The sequence below is a fragment of the Bos taurus genome, chromosome 25, assembly GCF_002263795.3.
Source record: "Bos taurus isolate L1 Dominette 01449 registration number 42190680 breed Hereford chromosome 25, ARS-UCD2.0, whole genome shotgun sequence".
In the NCBI taxonomy this organism is placed as follows: Eukaryota; Metazoa; Chordata; class Mammalia; order Artiodactyla; family Bovidae; genus Bos; species Bos taurus.
In genome coordinates, this window is record NC_037352.1 from 33761229 (window position 1) to 33781316 (window position 20088).

A 20088-nucleotide genomic window follows, 5' to 3' on the forward strand; every position below is an offset into this window, starting at 1 on the left:
CCGCTTCACACCACCAGCATGGCTATAACCAAAAAATCAGGTAAGTCTGAATGAGGCTCTACAGGAATCAGAACCCTCAGGTACTGTTGGAGGGAATATAAAATGGTACAGTCACTTTGGAAAGCAACCTGGTAGTTCTTCAAACAGTTAAAACATTCAGTTACCGTATGATCCAGCAATTCCATTTCTAGGTATGGAACCAAGAGAAATGAAAAAATATGTCCACAGAAATATCTGTATATGAATGTTTATAGCAGCCTTATATAGTAAGCAAAAGATGGAAACAGATCAAATGATGAATGGATGAACAAAATATGAGCGATTCATACATAAGGATATTACCGTTCAGCTATAAAAAGGCTTCCCCGATGGCTCAGCTGGTAAAGAACCCACCTGCTGATGCAGAAGACATAGGAGACAGTTCAGTTCCTGGATCAGGAAGATCCACTGGAGAAGGAAATGGCAATCCACTCTAGTAGAGGAGCCTGGTGGGTTACAGTCCATGGAGTCGCCAAGTATCAGACACGACCGAGTGCTTGCACACACATAAAAAGGAAAGAAGTACTAATACATGCTACAGCATGGATGAATCTTGAAAACATGCTCAGTGAAAGAAGCCAGTTACAAAAAAGATGCATGAGGTGTGATACCATTATATAAAATGTCTAATACAGACAAATGTATAGGAAACACAAAGTAGATTAATTTTTACTTAAGTTTGGGAGAGATGTGGGTTAACGGAGAGATAGCTAAAGGTTAGGAAAAGGCAATGGCAACCCACTCCAGTACTCTTGCCTGGAAAATCCCATGGATGCCTCGAGGAGCCTGGTAGGCTGCAGTCCATGGGGTCACTAGGAGTCGGACACGACTGAGCGACTTCACTTTCACTTTTCACTTTCATGCACTGGAGGAGGAAATGGCAACCCACTCAAGTGTTCTTGCCTGGAGAATCCCAGGGACGGGAGCCTGGTGGGCTGCTGTCTATGGGGTCACACAGAGTCAGACACGACTGAAGCGACTTAGCAGCAGCAGCAGCTAAAGGTTAAAAGGTTGTTTTGGGTTTTTGTGTGGTGTTCAAAATGTTTTAAAGTTGACTGTGATGATTGTACATATTTGACATACACAAATACAATGAATATACTAAAAATTACCAAGTTGAATACTCTAAATTGTATATTTTGTCAATTATATCTCAGCTGTTTTATGATATACTCCCTAGTAAGATTTCTTTTTTTGCATGGCTTGCAGGATACTAGTTCCCCCACCAAGGATTGAACCTGGGCCCCACCAGTGAAAAGTGCCAAGTCCTAAAAACTGGACCACCAGGGAACTCCCCTTAGTTAAGATTTTTTTAAAGTTTGTGTGAGTTTCTCAATACGCAGAACAGATGGAAGTGGTACTTTATTAGTATACTTTTTACAGTGTCAAATTTATTTAATTACAATAACAATCATTTATTGACTTAACCTTTAGGAATAAGTTTTGCTTTGTGCAAACATTAGTAATAAAGTACATCTGAGTATTCATGTTGCTCTTTGTAAATAGCCAAATTTTTTTTTAACTAATGTGTTAGGCATTCAGAAAAGGATTCAGAAAAAAATTATATAACCAACAGTTAATACAATCCAGCTTTGTTAAATCTGCACATTTTGTATTATTTGCTACAGAAATAAAACAAAACCAGTTGAAGTTCTCTGTATAAATCTCTCCATCTCATTTTCCCTCTTCTCCTCCTGAATTTTGTGTTACTCCCATGAATTTCTTTCTAACTAGATAAATATGTATCACTATAAAGTATGGTTTTGCTTGCTTTTAAACTGTATAAATACTGTAATTTTGAATATATCATTTTTCCAACTTGCTTTCTTTTCACACTTTTTTGCAAATGTATGCTAAAGAACCCCCATGAAAATAGAAAAACCCCCATGGACACAATACCCTGGCTTCCACACGATCAGTTATGGCTACATGTACTTCATAAAAACCCCTATCACTTTCTGTTACTCCCCTCAATTATTTTAAAGCAAAACAGAAATCGTGCAATTTCATCTGTAGAAACTGCAATGTGTATCTTTAAAAGATAAAGACACTTTTAAAAAAACCAGTAGTGTATTTTACATTTATCCATGTTGGCACATGTAGCTCTACTCTGTCATGTTAACTGTGATGTAAAATTTTGTCACACGGGGAAAATACTTGAATTTCTTTACTCACTGACTTATTTATGGATGCTTAGGTTGATTCCACATTTTCACCAAAAACAGGGATTCAGATTAAGGAAATGCTCTTGTGTTTGTGGTTTATTGAGAGGGTTCTTTTTGGTTTTGTTTCTTAAACATAAGTGGGTGTTATTTTATCAGTCGCTGTCTCTGCATTTATCACATTCATTTGGTTTTTCTCCTATAATCTGCTTACATGGTGAATTATATTAATAGATCTTTCTAATGGCATCTGGTCCCATCACTTCATGGGAAATAGATGGGGAAACAGTGGAAACAGTGTCAGACTTTATTTTTTGGGGCTCCAAAATCACTGCAGATGGTGACTGCAGCCATGAAATTAAAAGACGCTTATTCCTTGGAAGGGAAGTTATGACCAACCTAGACAGCGTATTGAAAAGCAGAGACATTACTTTGCCAACAAAGGTCCGTCTAGTCAAGGCCATGGTTTTTCCAGTGGTCATGTATGGATGTGAGAGTTGGACTGTCAAGAAGGCTGAACGCTGAAGAATTGATGCTTTTGAACTGTGGTGTTGGAGAAGACTCTTGAGAGTCCCTTGGACTGCAAGGAGATCCAACCAGTCCATTCTGAAGGAGATCAGCCCTGGGATTTCTTTGGAAGGAATGATGCTAAAGCTGAAACTCCAGTACTTTGGCCACCTCATGCGAAGAGTAGACTCATTGGAAAAGACTCTGATGCTGAGAGGGATTGGGGGCAGGAGGAGAAGGGGACAACAGAGGATGAGATGGCTGGATGGCATCACTGACTCGATGGACGTGAGTCTGGGTGAACTCCGGGAGTTGGTGATGGACAGGGAGGCCTGGCGTGCTGCGATTCATGGGGTCGCAAAGAGTCGGACACGACTGAGCGACTGAACTGAATTGAACTGAACTGAATGCTGAACAACCTTTGTATATCTGGTATAATTTCCAACTTGGTCATAATGTCTTTACTTGGATTTAATTTGCTAAAGTTGCTCAGGATTTTTGCATCTATGTTATTAAGACAGGCTGATTTATAATTTCCTTTTTTTCCTACAGTTTTTGTTTGATGTTGGGTTCAATACTATAACAGCCTTGTAAAAAGAGTCAGTTGAGCACCCCATCTTCTTCTCTTCTCCAGAGTATTTTGTTCATGACTTGTACTTTACGTTCCTTGAATACCTGTAAGAAATCGCCTAGAGCCACCTAGACCTAGCATTTTATTTCTGAAGATGTGAAACTACCAGCTCAATTTATTTCATGACTCTAGGTCTATTGAGCCTTTCTATTTCTTCAGGCATCAGTTTTGCCTCTGAGTTTTGGCTATCATGAGTAATGTTGCTATGAATATTTATGTATGTACTTTTGTGTGAACACGTTTTCGGTTCTCTTGGTAACACACTTAAAAGTGGGATTTCTAGATCATAGGTAACAGGTCACTGTAACCACAGAAGCTGCCCCGTGTTACATTCCCATACAGTCATGTATGACGGTCCAATTTCTCCGTATCCTTTTACTGTTTTTTTCTTTTTTAAAAAAATCATAGCCATTCTGGTGGGTGTGAAGCGGTTTTTGTGGTTTTGGTTTGCATTTCCCTAGCGACTAATGATGTTGAGCATCTTTTCATGTGCTTACTGGCCATCTGTATGTCTGCTTTGGAGAAATATCCATTTAGATCCTTTGCCTGTTTTAAACTGGGTTGTTGATTTATTCATTGTTGTTTTTTTTTTTTTGCTGCACCATGTGGCTCGTGGGCTCTTAGTTCCCCAGTGAGGGATTGAACCTGGGGCCACGGCAGTGAAAATGCAGAGTCTTGATCACTGCACCGGCAGGGTATTCCTTAGAGGTCTTCATATATTCTGCATATGGATCCTTTATCAGAGATATGATTTGTAAATGTTTTCTCCATGCTGTTGGTTATCTTTTCACTTTGATGGTATCCTTTGCAGCACAAGGTTTTACTTTTGATAAAGTCCGATTCATCTATTTTTCTTTTCTTTTGTTGCTCATGATTTTGGTGTCATTCTTAGAAACCATTGTCAAAAAAATTACCTGTTTTCTTATAAGAGTTTTATCAATTTAGTTCATATATTTTTATACATTTGAGTTATTTTGACCGATTTTTGTTTGTTGAACCCCTCTTGTATTTCTAGGATAAATCCCACTTGGTCATGGTGTATAATCTTTTTTATATGATGCTACATTGTTTGCTTGCATTTTACTGAGAATTTTTTTCATTTACATTCATAAAGGATATTAGTTTGCAGTTTTCCTTTTTGTATGCCTTTGTTTGACTTTGATATCAGGGTAATACTGGCCTCACAGAATGAAGTGGGCATTTCAGGCCCATAAATTATTCAAGCTGGTTTATTTCCAAGTGTTTGAATATTTAGTCACCTAAATGGTGTTTAATACTTCAATCACATCTTTTTATACCCTCAGATTGGTTACTGTTATCAATAAATTTACTCACACTAAGTTTTATTTGTGTTTTTGTTTATCATTGCTTCTTTCTTATTACCATTTCATCCTGGGTTATACACCGTATACAGGAGATATGTATATGCTACACAGGATATATAGGACACAGATTTTTATATAGATATATAGTCAGTCTGTAAAAAGTTTGTTAATAGTAAACTCTTTTGGTCTCTGTAAAAAAATATCTTATTTTTATCCTTGCTCTTCAATAATGATTTAGCTAGAGAATTTCTAGATACACTCTTATTTTCTCTCAGTAGTTTGAAGATACTCTTTGAAACAGTCTTCAGACTTCTAATGCTGCCATTAACACATCTCCTGGCAGTGTCCCTGTCATTCCTTTGAAGGAAATCTGTCTTTCTCTCTGATTGTCTTTAAGATCTTCTTTATTGTGTGGCAGTGTCATAGTGATGTATGCAATTCTGAATTTATTCATCTTACTGGAACCAGTGCTTTCTGAAACTGAGGATTTATATTTTTCACAAACGGAATTTTGTAGACATTATCTCTTTGAGTACATCCTCTCCACCATCTGCCTATTCTCCTCCACTGTGAAACTCCTTTCAGATGTGGGACAGAGCCTTTCATTCTATTCATGTCTCTTACACTCTCGGTATCAGTAAGTTTCTGTTGTGTAAATAACAAATCACCCCCAAATATATGAGTTTAAAATAACAACCATTTATTTAGCTCATGATTCTTTGTGTCACCAGTTTGGGCCATGCTCAGTTGGGTGGTTCTTCTGGTCTTGGCCGAGCTCACTCATGCATATGTTGTCAGCTAGGGACTCGCTGGTCTGGGATGGCTTCAGTTAGGATTGCACTTCTTTGCTTCACATTGCCCCTCGTCCTCCAGCAGACTACTCTGGGCTTATTCACAAAGGTTTTCAAAAGAGTGAATGGAAGTGCCCGAGGCCTCTTGGGGTCAAAGCTCAGAACCAACATCACTTTGCCACATTTTATTGGTCAAATGAAGTTGCAAAGGAAGCCTAGATTAAAGGGGTGGAGGAAAAGACTCTACTTGTTGATGATGGGAGATGCAGCGGCAAGACCACGTGGAGGAAAACGGAATTTTATAATAAAAGTAAGAAAGTGATAAAGAAGGCTGGGCGCCGAAGAATGGATGCTTTCGAATTGTGGTGCTGGAGAAGACTCTTGAGCGTCCCTTGGATGGCAAGGAGAGCAAACCAGTCAATCCTAATGGAAATCAGTCCTGAATATTCATTGTAAGGACTGAAGCTGCAAAACTTTGGCCACCTGATGTGAAGAGCCAACTCACTGGAAAAGACCCTGATGCTGGGAAAGATTGAGGGCAGGAGGAGAAGGGGTGACAGAGGATGAGATGGCTGGATGGCATTATCAACTCAATGGACATGAGTTTGAGCAAACTCTGGGAAATACTGAAAGACAAGGAAGCCTGGTGTGCTACAGCCCATGGAGTTGCAAAGAGTCAGATACAACTGAGCAACTAAACAAGAAGTAAGTAATATTATACTTCTATGTTTGTATAATTTTTGCTCATGTTTTTTACTCTTTTATCATTTTAAACATGTTTATTTTGTACTTCCCTGGAGCTCCAGTGGTTAAGACTCCATGCTTCCACTGCAGGAGGCACCAGTTTGATCCCTGGTCAGGGAACTAAGATCCCACATGCCACATGGCATGGTCAAAAAAACAAACAAAATATGCTTAAAGTGTCTATCAGATTGGTTTTGGATGTTTAATCTTGCTGTTTTTGCATCTCCAGACTTGTAACTGGGGTTGAGTTTTCTCCTATGCACTATGCACTCATCTTCATCAGGGCTTTATCTGTGAGAGTCCTGCAGACCTCATTTGAGGACCTGCTCTTTTAGAGCAGGTTTTGTATTTGTTTCTGTTAAGTACCCCACAGATGTTACTAAGCCTCGGGCCAATGCATAAACACTGGTTACATGTAACCTAAGTTAGTCTCTTAGTTTTAGGCTAACAGGCGAGTCACTCCGAATCTAAAACGTGCGAGAGCACTGGCTTTTGGTGACAAACTCTCAGGAGGCTGATTTAAAAATATTCTACCAGCCACGATGACACAGACCAACTTCCTCTGGTCCTTTTGTGCCTAAAGGTCTTGTTTTCCCTTTCCTTTTTGGCCCAGCACATTGTTTCACTGCAGGCATAGCCCCAGGCAGGCCCAGCTTTAGTTGAGGTCTCTGTTTCAAAGCCCACTTTGGGGAGACCCCCAGCATCACCTTCTCTGAACGCCCGCCCGCCCGCGTTCTGCCTGTGCCCTCCCTGCTCCTGTATCCCTCCGTTAGGGTAGCTCTGCTCAATTTACCTTTGTCACCCTCTTCATTTCTAGCTCTTGGAGATTTCCTTTTGGTTCTTAATTTCTTGGACTTAAAAGGATACTGGTGGTGGGTTTTTTTTTTTTTTTTCTGTTTTTGTTTGAGATTTCCTAGATGTTTAAGGCAGGCTAGTTTTCAGGTTATATAATCTGCTATACTGCTCAAATCACAAGTCCAAATATAAGCACAAATTAATTTTTTTTTAAGAATTGGAATAAAAATTTCCTGGCCCTCAAAACACTGACACAGAAGGGCGAACCCAGGATCCTTGCCACCTGCTCCCACAGTTCTGGCCGTTGCAGGCTCACGCTCCTGGCCCTAGGGTAAGTCACCTGGCTTCTCTAAGCCTTCAGTCTCTCTTCTGTATGGATGACCATCCCTAATGCCCAGAACCTGGACACATGCATCAACAGCCCTGGCCCTGTGCTGCTTCAAGTGGGAGCCTCTCCAAATGGCAGTCCTTGGTGAAGTCTAGAATGTTCCCTTAGGAAAAATCTAGAATGATCCCCATCTGCCCAGCCAGGTGAATGGAGGGCTGGCTAGAGACAGTTTTCCAGTCATTGTTCGGTTTCTCCACAGACCTCAGTGCAGAGTAAAGTCTGCCCAACCAGAACCCCGAACCCTGGGGCCCTGTCTCCTTTGAACCCATTTCTGGGAGGATAGTCCGTGCTGGCTACCCCTGACCACGGTGATTTCCGGCCAGCTCTGGGCAGGGACCCCTGGAGAAGCACCCCACCCCCTGCCCACTGTCCTTGCCTCCAAACAGCCCATTTTCTTTCGGGCTGGGGTGTGGACAGTCGTGGGAGAAGGAACAGCATCCTCTCGCTCCAGACCCCAGGGCCGGGACGGGGGACACCCCAGCGGAGGCGGCGATCCCGAGAGGCCCCTGCTCGGGAAGAAAGGCATTTCTGTGTCTCGCTCTGAATCCGCCTCGGGTTTCGCACTTCCCTTCCCCGGGACAATCCCGACCTTCACCGTGAAGGAACTTCACACACACACACACACACACACACACACACACGCACATGCACAGGCACACGCACATGTATTTTTGGAAGAAGGGGAAGAATTCCAAGAGAACCTCTGCTCGGTTAAAAATGAAGTGAAGATTATATTAAGAATGAAAGGCGAGCGGGGCCGCTGGGGCGCAGACAGAGGGCCCTTTCATCGGCCCGGCCGCGCGCCGCGGGCAGCTGCCAACACAAACGCGGGCGGAACAGAACCTGCGGGGCCGCCGGCCGCTGCCAGGCCGCGTCCCCGCCGCCCCGGGCTGGCGCCGCTCCCCGTTTCCGCTCTGCTGACGCGCCCAAATCGCCCGGCGGCGGCGGGGATCCCGGGGCCGCGCGCAGGGAGAGCGCCGGAGGAGGCCGGGCCGGGCCGGGCAGGCGGCGCGCTTGCTGGCCGGAACCTCACCTGCGCGCCCGGAGACCCCAGGTGGGGCCCGGGGATTCCCGTCCGAGCGCTCTGGTCCACACCACGGCCCGCCGCCCTCGCTGGGGCCGCCCCTCTGGTTCCCGGGCTGCGCGTCTTCATCCCAGCCCCCAGCGCATCCTGGGCGCTCAGTGGACTCCAGGCAGCCGCCTCCGTGAAGCCCGCTGGGATCATCCCTGCGCCAGCCTCCCACGACTGGTACCTGGTCCTTCCTCGACGCCCCTCTTGGGCCCGAGCAGACTCTGCGTGTTGCTCCTGCAGCCCCTCACCCAGTGTGAGCTTCTCCCATCCCATCTCTTTCTGGCGTGCGGAGAGAGGGTCCATGCCTGCTACTGGCCCCAGGGCTGCTGCTGTGTGCTTCCCACACAGGTCTCTCCCTGGAGGACAGCCTAATGGTTTGCGAGTCCAGGACCGTTACTCCCCTGGATGCTGGGAAAGCTGCTCACCCTGACCTCGGTCACAGCCACGTCAGCCCTCCCTACTTCTCAGGACTCCTGTGAGCTTGAAGACAGAGGCTCTGTGGAGAGGCAAGAACAGCTTGAGAACTGCGGGGTGCCTGGGCCTTCCTCTATGAGACAGGCCCCCTTGGCCACTGCCCAGGTCTGCCCTCCTCATCCCTCCCGGACCTTCACAGGAGGATTAATCAACTCTATTCAGAAGCCCCAAGACACCCTGCAGGGGGAGAGGTTATGTTGGCCTACAGCCTGGCTCCTGTGAACCTTCCCTCCCAAACCCACCCCACCACTTGGCTCCCACCCCAACACAGGAGGAGGGCAGGCTGCTGTTGGCCAATCAAAGAACGCCACCCACCTGCCTGATTGGTTCTTGGATGCCCAGTGACCCATCTGACCGAAGTCAAAGCTTTGCTGTGAAAGCCAGCAGGGAGGCTCTGGGTCTTGGGGCCTGAGAGAAGTGAGGCTGTGGTGGCCACAGGCTCCCCAGTGCCAAGAGGGAAGTGGAGGTGAGAGATGCAGTGGGTGGGGGATGGGGAGAGAGAAACAGGAAAACCCAGAGAGACAGGCATCCTCCTGGGTCCCCACAGGGCCCAGCTCTGCTGCAGACAGAGCCACCCATGACAACAACCAATCTCTTCTCTTTTGGCTTCTGTCTGCTGGAATTGAGAGCCCCACCTAATATCCTCACCACACCTCAACAGTGAAGCCTGAGCCCTTGCACCTGGTCCTTGTGACCTTCACTGCTTCCCTTTCTGGCCTTGGGCTGCCTTATGCCTGTCTGGCCTCCTTACTGTTTATGGAGGATTTGCACAAGCGTGATCGGGGGTGATCCTCACCATACCCCAGGTGTCGGGTAAAGAAGCTGAGTGCAGCATCCAGAGTCACAGGGGCATAATAAGGATGAATTACAGCCTCGCTGTGTCTGACCACAGCCAGCCCCCCAGCCACACTGGCCAGCCTCCCTCTGCCCTCCTGCGCCCTCCCTCCTTCCTCACCTAGGACTGACTTGCTCCTGAACCCCACACTCGGGCGTGGTCTTCCCTCCTCCTCTGCTGACCTCCATCTGTCACAGCTCAGTGTGCGCCCGCCTCCCTTCCCCCTCCTCTGAGCCTGCAGCCTGCATCCGCCATGTGGCATTCCTGCTTCCGATGCTGTGGGTAGGTGGCTGCATTCCCACTCTGCTCCCTCAGGCACGGAGTCAAGGCTGAAGGCAGGAGTCTGCTCTATGCGGCTCTAGATGTGCCTTTAGAATACTGAGGGGGCAGAAAGCAAAGGATGTGATGATGGGTGAGATTTGGGAAGTGAGGGCAAGAGGGGACAGTCAAACATGGTGACCCCGAGGTTTGTTTCTGGCTTGAATGTGATCGCTAACTGAACTCAGAAACACGAGAGGAGGCCGGGTTGCCCAGAAGAGACTGGGGAGGGGAGGTCTCAAGGCCCCTGAGTCCAGAGAGGGCAGGGCTGGAGGAAGAGGTTTAGGAGGCTCCAAGGTAAAAGTAGGACTGAGCCCTTGGAGGGTCAATGCGTTCACCTGAGAGGAATGCATTCTTGCGGAAGAGATGATGGTCAAGGACAGAACCCCAGTATCTATGGGGCTGGCGGAGGAAGGGGTAGAGGAGGGGTGAGAGCAGAGTCAGTGAGGGGACAGAACAGGAAAGGGCATTGTGAAAGCTATGTGCGAAGGCGTTTTAATAAACGCTTGCTCCAAAGTGGCAAGTGATCTCAGAGGTCCATGGGAAGAAGACTTCTTTCCAGAAGGAAGGTGCTCCCCTGGACAGTCAGCTCCGGGGTCACTGAGGACCTGGATCAGAGTTGTGTCCCATGGGGTGGTGGTGCAGACATCTGACAGCAGTGGGCTGAGGGGCAGGCGATGGAGGGGACGCTGAAAAGCAAGTGCAGACAACTCAGCCTAAAGCCAGGCGGGTGCAGGCTTAACAGAGAGGAGGAAGATATACTAAAAACCATGAGATGTTACTGAAAGACATTAGAGACCTAAATAAACAGAATGATATCCATGTTCATGGATTAGAAGACCGCACATTATGAAATTAGCTGCTGCTGCTGCTAAGTCGCTTCAATCATGTCTGACTCTGTGCGACCCCATAGATGGCAGCCCACCAGGCTCCCCCGTCCCTGGGATTCTCCAGGCAAGAACACTGGAGTGGGTTGCCATTTCCTTCTCCAATGCATGAAAGTGAAAAGTGAAAGTGAAGTCGCTCAGTCGTGTCTGACCCTCAGCGACCCCATGGACTGCAGCCTACCAGGCTCTTCCGTCCATGGGATTTTCCAGGCAAGAGTACTGGAGTGGGGTGCCATTGCCTTCTCCGTATGAAATTAGCAGTATTCCTCAAATGAATCTACAGATTCAATGCAATCCCTACTGAAATCCTACTCAAAAGCTGCTTTTTTTTTTTTTTTTAAGAAATTCACAAGCTGACCCAAAAATTCACATGGAAAAATGCAAGGAATCCAGAATAGCTAAAACAAAACGGAAAAAGACCAAGGTTGGAGGAGTCACAATTCCTAATTATAAAACTTAGTACAAGACTACAGTCATCAAGCCTGTTGGGTAGTGGGCACAAGGACAGACGTACACAGAGGTCAGTGAAACAGAAGCAACAGTCTAGCAGCAAACCCACACATTTATGACCAGTTGTTTTTGACAAGGATACCAAGATCATTCAGTAGCTCTGGTCTTGAATATTCTCTACATACAATACAAATGGTTCTAGGAAACTGGATATCCATGTGCAAAAGAATAAAGCTGTGTACCCTTACTTCGTGTCATATACAAATAATAACTCAAACTGAATCAACCTAAATTTAAGAGCTAAAGCTATGAAACTCTTAAAAGAAAACATAGAGGTAAATCTTCATAACCTTGGATTTGGCAGTGGTTTCTTTTATGATACCGGTAGCATAAGCAACAAAAGAAAAGACAGGCAAATAAGACTTCATCAAAATTGTGCCTCAAAGGACACTATCAAGAAAGTGAAAAAGCAATCTATAGAACACGAGGAAAATTTTGTAAACCATAAATCTGACATGGGACTACTTCCAGAGTATATAAAGAACTCATTTCAATTCAACAACAAAAAGACAAATGATCCAATTTAAAAAATGGTCAAAGGATCTAAACAGACATTTCTCCTAAGAAGATCCTCGAATGAAGAGCACATGAAAGATGCTTGACTTCAGTTGTCCTCGGGGGAATACAAATCAAAACCACTATGAGATGCTTGTTCACACCCACTAGAAGAGTTATAACACCACGACTGTTATAACCACCCAAAAGTAACAGGTGTTGGCAAGGACAAGAAGAAATCAGAGCCCTCATACATGGCTGGCAGAATGTAAAATGGTGCAGTTGCTGTGGAAAACAGGATGACTGTTCCTCAAGAAATGACACGTGGAATTACCATATGATCCAGCAACTCCATTCCCAGATGTATAGCCACAAGAACTGAAACAAACAAAAATATACACAAATGTTCACAGTAGCATTATCCATTATAACCAGGAAGTGGAAACAAATGTCTATCGACCAATCAGTGGATAAACAAAAAGGTGCACTACTTAGCCATAAAAAGGAATAAAGTACTGAAACGTGCTACAACATAGATGAACCTTGACACCATTATGCTAAAGTGAGAAAAGCCAGAGACAAAAGGCCACATATTATACGATTCCATGTATATGAAACATCCAGGAGAGGTAAAGTCAGAGGCGGAAAGGAGACTGATGGCTGTCAGGGTCTCAGAGGAGAGAGTGGGTTGTGACGGCCGATGGGTACAGCATTTCTTTCTGGGGTGATCAAAATACTCTTGAATTAGACAGGGTGATGGTTGTACAACTTGTGAACATGCTTTTAAAAAAAACCCACTTTATTATATAACTTAAAAGAGTGAAATTCATGGCATGTGAATTATGTCCCATTTGTTTAAAGGAGGAAGAATTATATGAAGATAGTCTCATGTAAAAGTTAACTCTCCTAGAAGAATAATGAGGAAACTGCCAAGAGTAAAGGGATCAGGAGTAGGGAAGAGGGCAAGGATGGGAGGGACCGTATTTGTACATCAAATGTCATAGGAATGCATTACATTTTTCAATAATTAAATAAATAGAATAAAATAAAAGGGGTCTGGCTATGGGTAAGAGGAGGAGGCAGGACTGAAGAAGTCTTTTATTAGGAAGGAGAGGCTGGACCATGTCTGGAGGCAGAAAGAGAGAAGCCTGTGTTTCAAAGACAGAGGATGGTTGATGAACCACTGGGGCCAGGATCAATGGCACAGAGACGGGCAAGGGGTGGGCACTTCCCCCACCCCCAGCTCCTGCCCTGAAGACCCTGGGGAGGAGGTGAGGTGGGCAAAGATACAGAAGGAGGGGTGAGGGGAAAGGGGCGCCTTATTTCATGCCCAGTGACGTTTATTGGCTCCGTGGAGGAAGAGGCCAGGTGACTGGGCCTGGAGAGCGGAGAAGGGGGTGCATGGAAGGGAAGAGGGGGCCTGAGAATCAAGGGCAAGGTTAGGACAGGCCCCTCACGGAATCCAAAAAGGAACCAGTGACGCAGGAAAGGGCTGCTGAGTAATTCTGAGGTTGGAATTGCACCTCGGTGATTTTCACAGCCACTCCACGGAGCCTGAGTAAGGCTCTTTGTGTGCTGGGGACACTGTGCTATTGATGGCGGGCAGCTATCGGCTGTGGCCAGGCAGGGGTCAGCCCACCTGGGAGTCTGCCTTATACTCCAAGCGTGGCTGAGCAGGGTGGGGCAAGTGGGCCTGGCCGGGGTTCAGGAGAAGCTGAGGGGGGGGGGGCATGCCTGCCCTAGCAGAGGGGTACAGGGTCGAGGGTGCCCTGGGGGTGACCCTTGGGCTGGGGAGTCACTCCATCTCTGGGGTGGGGACAACTGAACCGAGTCAAGCCAGGAGAAGAGGGGCTGACGATGTCATGGCCTTTAGTTCTCCCTGTCAACCGCACATTTTCCAACAACTTTTCCCAACCGAGTGGGAAACCCTCACCGCATTTCCAACTAGCTGCTGTCTGCTGTCGGCGCCTAGGGCTTTTCTGACACTGAAGATGCCATCATTATTTGGCTTTCGCAGCCACCTCGGAGGAACGCAGCCCTGCTGTGAAGGCGTGGTGTGCCCTCGGCCCTTCTCTGGGTGGGTAAACCATCTCTAAATCTGCAGCCTGCAGATCTGCCAGGAGTTCCAGGGTCCCACGCCCCTCACCTGTGCTTGCCTTGCCCTCTTTAGCAGTCACCGTCCCCCATGGCTTATGCGAGTCCAGTCTTCTGTCTGACCTGGGTTTATTTTTTTCCCATCAAGGGTCCTTGAACCAGACTCCTCAATACAGCCAGCCCAGGCAGACCTATCCCCCATTAACTTCCTGACTTGTCCATAAGGATTTCATGAGGTATGTGAACATAGGTCCTAAGTGAGCTCCATTTATTCCTTCAACAAAGCGAGGATCTTATTTCTCGGTGCTGGGGAATGGAGGACCACAGTCAGGTGACCTCCCGTCCCTGCCCTGGAAGCTCAGAACCTTGGGGAAGTCAGGTCAGACCATGTGGTTACTGTGGGGTGTTGGGAACCAAGGGTTTGGTTATCTTGGAGGCAGCTATGTCCATCTAGGTGGTCAGGGAAGGCTGCCTGGAGGAGGTAGCCTTTTTTTCTCTCTTGCTCCAGGTCTATGCATATATTTATAACTATCTTGTGGTTCTTGTATTAAAAAATTGAAATGATTTTTTAAAATATGAGAAGTATTTTAATACCAAGAAAAGAGGAAGGTTTGTGATTTTTATTTACCAGACGAGGGGCAGAGAAGTTTACTCTTATGCTGAATGGCCCATCTCCCGTGATTGTTGGGCTGACCTCGGTTTGCTGGGGGCACACGCCCTGCCTCTTTGAGCCTTGGCAGCTTCGACTCAGGATGCTGTCTTAAGCTTTGGAAGAGGAGTCGAAATGCAGTCCGATCTGACAGCACCACACGGGGCCACAAGGTGTGGGCCGCTGTGGGAGCCGCAGGTGGCTCCGCCTGGCCGGAAGGCAGGGTGCCTGGCAGGGAGTGGCTGGAGGCAGGCCAGGCCTCCTGTGCTAAATTAGGGAGTTTGAACTTTATCTCAAAGGCTACTGGGAGCTACTGAAGCATTTAAGCTGGAGCAGGACAGGGCAAGCAGGTGGAGAAGGTCTGGAGACTAGGACTGGAGGCCAGGGGAAGGGTGTCCAGCGAGCAAGGTGAGAAGCTGTGACCTCTGACCCAGGCAGGGCAGAGACACGGAGCACGAGGGGCTGATACAAGGGACGCTCAGGAGGCACACCCCTCAGCCAGGGCATAAGGCTGAGCAGGAAGAGGGTGGGCAGCAGCCCCGAGGGGCTGGCTCAGGCCCGGGGTAGGGGGAGCAGCCTGAGGGACACGACTTTCACATCCTTGTGCCAAGGATCTCAGGAGTCACGCGGGAGTCCCTCCAGCACAAGCGGGAGTGGGAGTCAGGCAAGCCTCCTCCAGGTGACGATGACTCTGGCGCATCTCCACCCACTTATCCGTCCCAGAGCTCTCCTCCAGAGGCTCTCAGAAACCAGCTCAGGTCCTGCACTGGGAACCTGGATTCCGGGTGCATGGGCTTCCCGTGAGCACCTGTCACGGTCACTGCAGACACCACGTCACCAAGCAGGAGTAAGTGCGGGGCGCTTTCTGGGGTCTGTGACCTCTGTCTGGAATCCACCTTTTCCAAACTGGCCGTCTGTCTGGAACCTGTCTCCTGGTACTGTTCTTGTTTCCTGACATTTCTCAAAGAGCAGCCGTGAAGCGCCCCCATTCCCACCCAAGTCAATTCCCCTTTTGGTTGGTGAATTTTCTGGGTCCGACTGTTCTCCCTAGAAGGGTGTGCCTCCCTCTTCTGAGCATCAGTGAGGGGGAGCTGCGGGGAGGGGGCTGGTAAAGGGGGCTGAGGGGGGAGTGGAGATCTGACTCAGGTCCTTCCCCATAGGCAGCTGCACTTTTAGTCTGAAGGGTAGTGAAGAAAACCACATTTGTAAGAAAGAAAACACATTTTTGGCTTAGTACACTATATCATATCGCATTATTATCCATCTGCTGGCATTTCTCTTTCTAAAATGTTTGCCTCCTAGGCCACAAACAGAAGTGTATGGGTGCGCGCGCACACACACACACACACACACACACACACACACAGGCATTTCTGCTTAACTGATGCTCTGGATTAAGTATGACTACTCATTGTTATTAGGTCATTCATTGTGACTGGGTTGACCAAAGTGATCAGAGAGGTCAAGGTAAGCTTAACGAGGTCAGGAGAGAAGCAGCCAAGAGCCCAGCCTGGCTCCTGAGATCCAGGGAGAACAGGCGTCTTTGGGGTGCTGGTCACCTGGGGAGGGGCCTGCCGGGCTCCCCAAGGCCTACAGGAGGGTCTGATTTCCCAGCCAACACACACACACTCTGCTGGACCCATGCCATCTGTCTGCCCACATGACATAAATGCAAAGACGTCTTTTCTCAGACGGGCATATGGGTCCCCTCCTGGCTGCAGCCCCTGCTGTGCTCCCGACTGGCTGGAGCGGGTCCCTTAGGCTCCCTTGTCACAACTCACCGGTCTGCAGAGCCTCTCCCTCTAGGCTGAGAACTTACCACACTCAACACCTTTTCCTCTTGGAGGGCAGGGGCCCGGGAGCTGAGCCAACGCCCAGCACAGACCAGTCTCTCTGAACAGCTAGGCTGGGTGAAGCAGCTCAGGCAAGAGAGAGAGCCAGAGAGCCGTCCCAAAGGTCACCACCCCATCCAGGATGGGGCACCTGCAGCAGCCCAGGCAGGCGGGCCGCAGGGCTCGCCGGGAAGCATAGAGTGGGTTATGTCGCCACCTATCGCCCAGTTTGCTCAGCAAAAGTCAGCCAGGGCTCCAGGCCTTGTCTCTAGCGAAAAGCGCTCAGACCCTGTTCAGAAGGCAGCAACCAGCCTGCGGGCGTGGGGAGCGGGGAAAGGTCTCTGAGCATGTCGCGGGACGGGCCACCCTCTCAGTTAGGAGCACTCCAGCTCGGCCCTCACCGCGTGACCCAGGCCCAGACCTTCCTCCCTGGGCTCGGGCCATGGCTCTGAACGAGACAGTAAGTTGTCAGTGAGGGTCAGGGTAGGGAGAGCAAGGCTCACAGAGGAGGACTGAGCACTGGGGCTGGGTGGGGACAGCCAAGCCCTTTGGGATCCAGAGGCCTGTCCAAACCAGCCCTGCTGTCCCATGATGGGGAGAGGCGGCCCTGACTCCGAAGAGCCCTGGGGCAGTGTCAAAGTCCCTCGAGGCCAGTTTGTTCCTTCCTGGTCAGGGCAGGGCCACTGCTCACCTCCCAGACTTGTACCAAGAATGAGCGGCAGCAATGCTGTGAGGGGCCCAGGCGGACCCTCAGGTGGCAGCTGTCCTCACCCAGCACCACACTGTCCAAGACACCACGGGGAGGCTGGCTTTGTGACACCTCAACACACACACATTTTTGCAAGACTCACAGTCCACAACAGGGCAGGAGGACTGGCTGGCTCCCAGGTTTCCAATTAACTCTCTTGAAACAGCTCCCCATGGAAGGGAGAAGATTTCAAGGGAACCCCAATGCAAATGCACAAGCATTTACCCTTAGGTCAAAAAGAACTGCTGTGGCTCCAGAAAATAAACCCAACTCGCACTCTCGCTGATCCAACTGGTCTCAGTGAGTAGCTGTCCCTCTACCCTACCTACTGACTTCGTAAGTTTAGTTGAACTCAACACAATTTACACTGGATCTTGCAAAGACAAGGAAGTGTTTTATTTACTTACAACAAAAAAAACATCTGTAACATAATTCTCCCTTTTCAAAACTGAGAGCCCTACAAAATACACAAAGCAATCCCTATTTGTATTCACCTAGGGACAAGAGCAGCAGGAAGGGGGCTGGGACTGGAGAAAAGCCAAGGACTAATTCTATTTGAAAAAACAAGCAATTGCCTTAAAAAATAGCATTCTCCTACTTGTCAGTAGCTACCCTTTCACCTCCTTTGCATGAAAACGTGAAACAGAAAGCAGCAGCTGTGAAAACACTTCAGCAGCGTCAGTCACAGACGGGGCCGTGGCCTTGGACTGCAGAAACTCAGCCCCTCTTCCAAGCAGGTCGAGCACACAGTCTGCCCTGAGGAGATCCTTCCGGAAAGCGCTCTGCCCACCTCCCATAACGATGGAGAACTCCGGGCAGCCTCGCTTCTCTCACTTGTCATTAGCTGCAAAATCTAGGAATCAAACACAGCAGTTAGAAACAGAGTGGGACTCAGCTGTCCCAGAGGGCGCCAGAGCCAGTCCAGGGTCTGAGTCCAGGCGGGAACCAGGGACAGACAGATGCCCCTGGGGGGGCAAGGGCCCTAAGGGGTGGGTGCAGGGAAATGGTGACCTGTCAATAAGGTGGCTTTGAAACTTCAAGAACACCATCTCAGAAAAGCAGAACAGAAGGGCCCCTGAGACCATCCAGATCAATTTTACTGTTCAGATGAAGCCCCCAAACAGATGACTAACTCCTGAGTGTGGGCAATCTCCTCATTGGTCCATCTCGACTGTTCCACAAGGGCTACACATCCTCAACCACTCGAGGATGTCAAAAGCACTCTCAAAGGGCCAAACGTACAAGCGGCTGCTTTCAGGGGGACACGTGAAACCCCTGGGACACACACTGGGCAGCACTGACCACTAGGGATGTAACCAGACAAGACGCCTGGACAGGCTTCACCCAGACAGCTCCACAGGACAGCTGGCTTCACCACAGAGGCGGGTAACACGGGCGCTGGCAGCAGGGACATAGTGTGGTAGTTTATCCAGGGCCAGGAGATCCAAGTGGACTCCCGGTCCCACTATTTCCAGCTCTGTGATCCTGGGCCAGCTGTATCTCCTGCTTCCTCACCTATCAAACATTCCTATAGGATATACTTCACTGAGCTGTCGCAAGACCAGTATGACCTCGACTGAAGGTGGGAACACAACGAAAGCTGGTAGGACCACCCACTGAGGGCTCTGCGGTGATGGCTCTGCATCACTGCCTCCCAGCTGGGCCCAAAGCCGTGGGAAATGCTGGGACACAGAGGTGGGTGCTGGCTGACGCGCCGGCCCAGCCTGGGGCCCTGGTGTGTGTGGGTGTCCAGGGCTGGGGGAGGGGTCACAGTTAAGAACACATCCTTCATTGCCGTCTTGCTGAACAGCAGCTTCTGAGTGGGGGAGAGACACCTGCTTGAGACAGTCCCCTCAAGCCAAGCCCTGGGAAGAAGCAGGTGGGCCAGTGCAGGCAGGAGAGGAGGCCAGTGCTTTCTTAGGATGTCCATCTTGCTGGTCATTTAAATCTACCAGGAAGAGTGCTTGTCTGTGCCTCTAAGTGCTGTGGCACCCTGCTGACTAAGCCTGCTTGGCTGCCCTTTATAGTACATTACAGAAAAACACGGCACCAGTGAAATGAAGCTGACAAACCTCCTGGGACGTTCTTCAGTGGGATAAAGAGATAAACCAAAACACGTAACTGCTGTGAAGAAAAATCAGCAGGCTATGGGGACACAGAAGGATGTCAGTTGTTATTTAACATAAAGTAACTGGAAAGACCTCTCCAAGGAGGCGACATTTAAGTAGACTGAGCTCTGAATAGTCAGAAGGGCTTTCGGGCTTGGAGGAATGTCAGTGCAAAGGCCCTACTGCAAAGATTCAACATTATAAACCACAATAATAGGTCAAAGGTTAAAAAAAAGCTTGTTTATCTTTGTGACAGAAAGGCATTTGATAACAATCATTCCTGACAGAAACTTGAGTAGAAAAACATTTCCTTAGCATGACAGAAAGAAGACTGTATCTTCACTGAAAGCCTGGATCATGCTGAGCAGTATAGCAGCAACTGGTCCACCCACTGTGGTCACGAAAGATGCAGTGCTGATCCGTCACCACCATCTAACGCTATTCTGGAAGTATCAGCCCACAGAGGGAGATGGGCTCTGAGTAAGATGAGACAAGGTGGGAATCAGAGGACAAAGTTACCATTACTTGAATGTGACGATCATATGCCTAGAGTATCCAGGGAAGCAACCGACATTTTACTATCAAAAAAAAAAACCCCAAAACAAAACCCCAAACCTGAAAAACTCAGAAAGGTGTTTGGTTACAGAGAAACAGGCAATTTATAGAAAGGATACTTGAACATCT

General features: G+C 48.2%; 1 protein-coding gene across 4 annotated transcripts in view; it reads right to left on the bottom strand.

The window, feature by feature from the left end:
- Nucleotides 1–10550: 10550 nt before the first annotated feature.
- The window catches only part of FKBP6 (FKBP prolyl isomerase family member 6 (inactive)), a 29190-nt gene continuing 19652 nt past the window's right edge, over nucleotides 10551–20088 (bottom strand). For 2 of the 4 annotated variants that reach the window (NM_001102209.1, XM_005225180.3), the window contains 1 exon segment: nucleotides 17671–18149. The gene's annotated coding sequence lies outside the window, so the exon portion shown is untranslated. 4 annotated transcript variants of the gene reach the window in all.